Raw genomic sequence first — 2,892 nt, forward strand, 5'->3', positions numbered from 1 at the left:
AAAAGAACAAGAGAAAGGAAATATTTTTGCATTCTAATATGTTTACCTGAATGTTTAACTATAATTGTGATTAAAATTCTTACATATGCTGTGACCTCCACCCTGGGGTCCCTTGGAGGTAGGAAGTAGGGTTCAAACTCTGGAGCAGATTGAAAGCTGAAACAGGGGAGAGGGGAAAGCACTCTCCGTAAGACTACCAACCAGTGCCATGTCAGTTTACCATTACCATGGCAACACCCAGAAGTTGCCACCCTGTTCCATGGCAATGACCTGGAAGTTACCACCTCTTTTGCCAGGAAATTCTGAATAACCGTTTCCTTACTTTGCATGTCATTAAAAGTGGGTATAATATGGCTGCTGAACTGCCCCAGAGTTGCTGCTCTGCACACACTGCCTAGGACACGGCCCTGCTCTGCAGGGGCAATCACAGAGCTGTAATGCTCTGCCTCAATGAAGCTGTTTTCTTCTACCACCAGCTTGCTCTTGAATTCTTTCCTGGGCAAAGCCAAGAACCTTCCCAGGCTAAGTCCCAGTTTTGGGCTCGCCTGCCCTCCAATACCCTTGCCAATGACCTGGCCTGTTTCCCTCTTAACTGAAAGCTCTCTCCTCCTTCCTCTATTGTAGAAAGCCACTTGGCACAAAGTCACTTTGTGCCAGCCCTGGAGCTATGTTCTGGGCATAAGCGTGAACAAGGCAGACACAGATGCTGGACTTTGTGAAGCTTATAATTTAGAGGCAGACACATAGCTAAGCAGTTACAGTGCAGTAGGATGAGGGCTGTGTGAGCTATGTGGAGCTGGACCAGACTCTGAGCAGGAGCCAGAGGCTGGGAAATGGGGCCATTTCCTTTGGCTCCCAGACTCCCCTCCTTCCTTCCTGCTCTCCTGCTGTTTCTCGCTCTGCCTGCATTGATGACCTCCCACCCACAGACTGCTCCTTTCTACCTGCTGGCCCTGCTCCTCCCGGTGGGGAGTGAGGGCTCAGTGCTATGTGGTGGCCCTGATGGGGTTGGGCGGGGCATGTTCTCTAAGATGGGACTGTGACTGGGGAGCTAGTGGTTTGTTGCCTCCAAAATAACCCCCCACGCTGGTGTTCTGGAGTCAAAGGGTACTCGGTGAGGTGGACAAGGCTTTCACACCTGGGCCTCCCTGGTACCCACTTCCCACTCCATTCCCAAGCCCCGCTTCTGATGCTAGGCCCCTGATTGTGCTAGGACAAGTGCCCTGGCTTCCCGGGGGGACCCTGTCCTTCAGAGGGTGCTGTTTTCCTACAAGGATGCTTTACAGGTGAGAAGCCTCAGAGGGACGCCCCAAGGTCATCATGACTCAGGTGAGATCGTGGAAACTGCGTTTCCTAGACAGTTGCAAGAGGCCAATGAATGCCTCCCGGATGTTTCTGCTTATGCATTAAACATGTACATGAGTCTGACAACTATTCCCTAAAGAGGGTTTCCTGTAGCTGACTGACCCGTGGTTCCAGGGTTTCTAAAGTTGCTCTTTGGACAACCGAGATGACCCATTTTTCCTTAAAACACAGATCTTGTCCGTTAATGGACTCATGTCAAATGTGTAAGATGTTTTCAGTGAGAGACTTAATTTTAAAAGTATTTAGTGTTTATAATAGACATTCATTATTCCCTATATTAGGAATACAATACAGTAAAAAATAACTCACAAACCTAAAGAACGCAACCCATCCCCAAACTAAGGGAACCAAACCATGTCTAACCAGAATAAAAGGAGGGGAAAAAGTCAGCAATAACTATGCCACTCAATAGATGGTGTTCCAGAGACTGAATAACCACAGCTGCACAGATGCAAAAACAAGATATTTTTCAGAAACAATTACCCTTCAAGTGACTTGATTCTGGAGCATTTGCTCAAAAAAGAGTCAATCAGAAATAAAACAGCTGCTTTTAATGGGGGTGGGAGGAGGAAGTTGCCTTTTGGAATAACTTCTATAGTGGGGAGAGGACCAGAGGAGGGCAGGATGCACCTGGGGTGAGCTCGACGCTGCAGACGTGGCAGTCGTAGCTCATCCTGTGATCCATACGCCCTGACCATGTGCTGGGAGGATTCAGAGCTGCCATGCTGGGGTGATCCCCGTGATCCCCCCTCATTCTCCTGAAGAAACAGCAGATTCACGAACACTAATTTTCTTACAGGCTTTTAAGTCCAAGTTTAAATGCTGAAAGCCTTTTTCTTGGGTACCTGAGTCGCAGTTGGACTGGGATTCAGGAACAGGATCCCAGGGAGTTGGAACTGCTGGGCCATTTCTTTTTAATTCAATAATGGGAAGTTAAATCCCACTCCATGCATGCCATGTTGACTGAAGGTGCAGTATTCGCTTCATTTTTGCGTCATTCCTTGAGGGCCTCGCTGCTGGATGGGAATCTGAGAATCTAGGCACCCAACGCTGCTATAGGGGGTCTGAGCTGCTGTGGACTGAGTGCCCAACTACATGCTAGACGCTTTGCTGCTCTCAGGTCATCTTCAACCCTAGGAGGTGGAGATCTGTGCTGCAGGAACATGGAGACAGGGCCCTGAAAGGCTGTGAAACTGGTGAAGGTTCAAAACAAGTCATTGGCAGACTTGAGGGATGGAGCAAGACAGTCTAACTCCAAGACCAGAGAGCTAACTTCTACACCCTTGGGCTGTGCAGAGCGCCTCCCTCCAAGTGCACAGAGCTCGCATTTGCTCACCCTGAGCCAATATCTTCAAATTTTGCCCGCTGCTGCCTTTATGCTAGTAAACTTGCTCAGCACCCTAGGTTTCAGCACAGGTTTCTCTCCAGATAAAAACAGTCTGTACCAGATCTTCCGGGGAACTGGATCTGCTTAGCTCACGGTGCATAGAACTCGGAACAGCTTGCCAGTCTCTTCGCTGCAAAGAG

This window comes from Colobus angolensis, unplaced genomic scaffold, assembly GCF_000951035.1.
Source record: "Colobus angolensis palliatus isolate OR3802 unplaced genomic scaffold, Cang.pa_1.0 Scaffold136, whole genome shotgun sequence".
Taxonomy (NCBI): Eukaryota; Metazoa; Chordata; class Mammalia; order Primates; family Cercopithecidae; genus Colobus; species Colobus angolensis.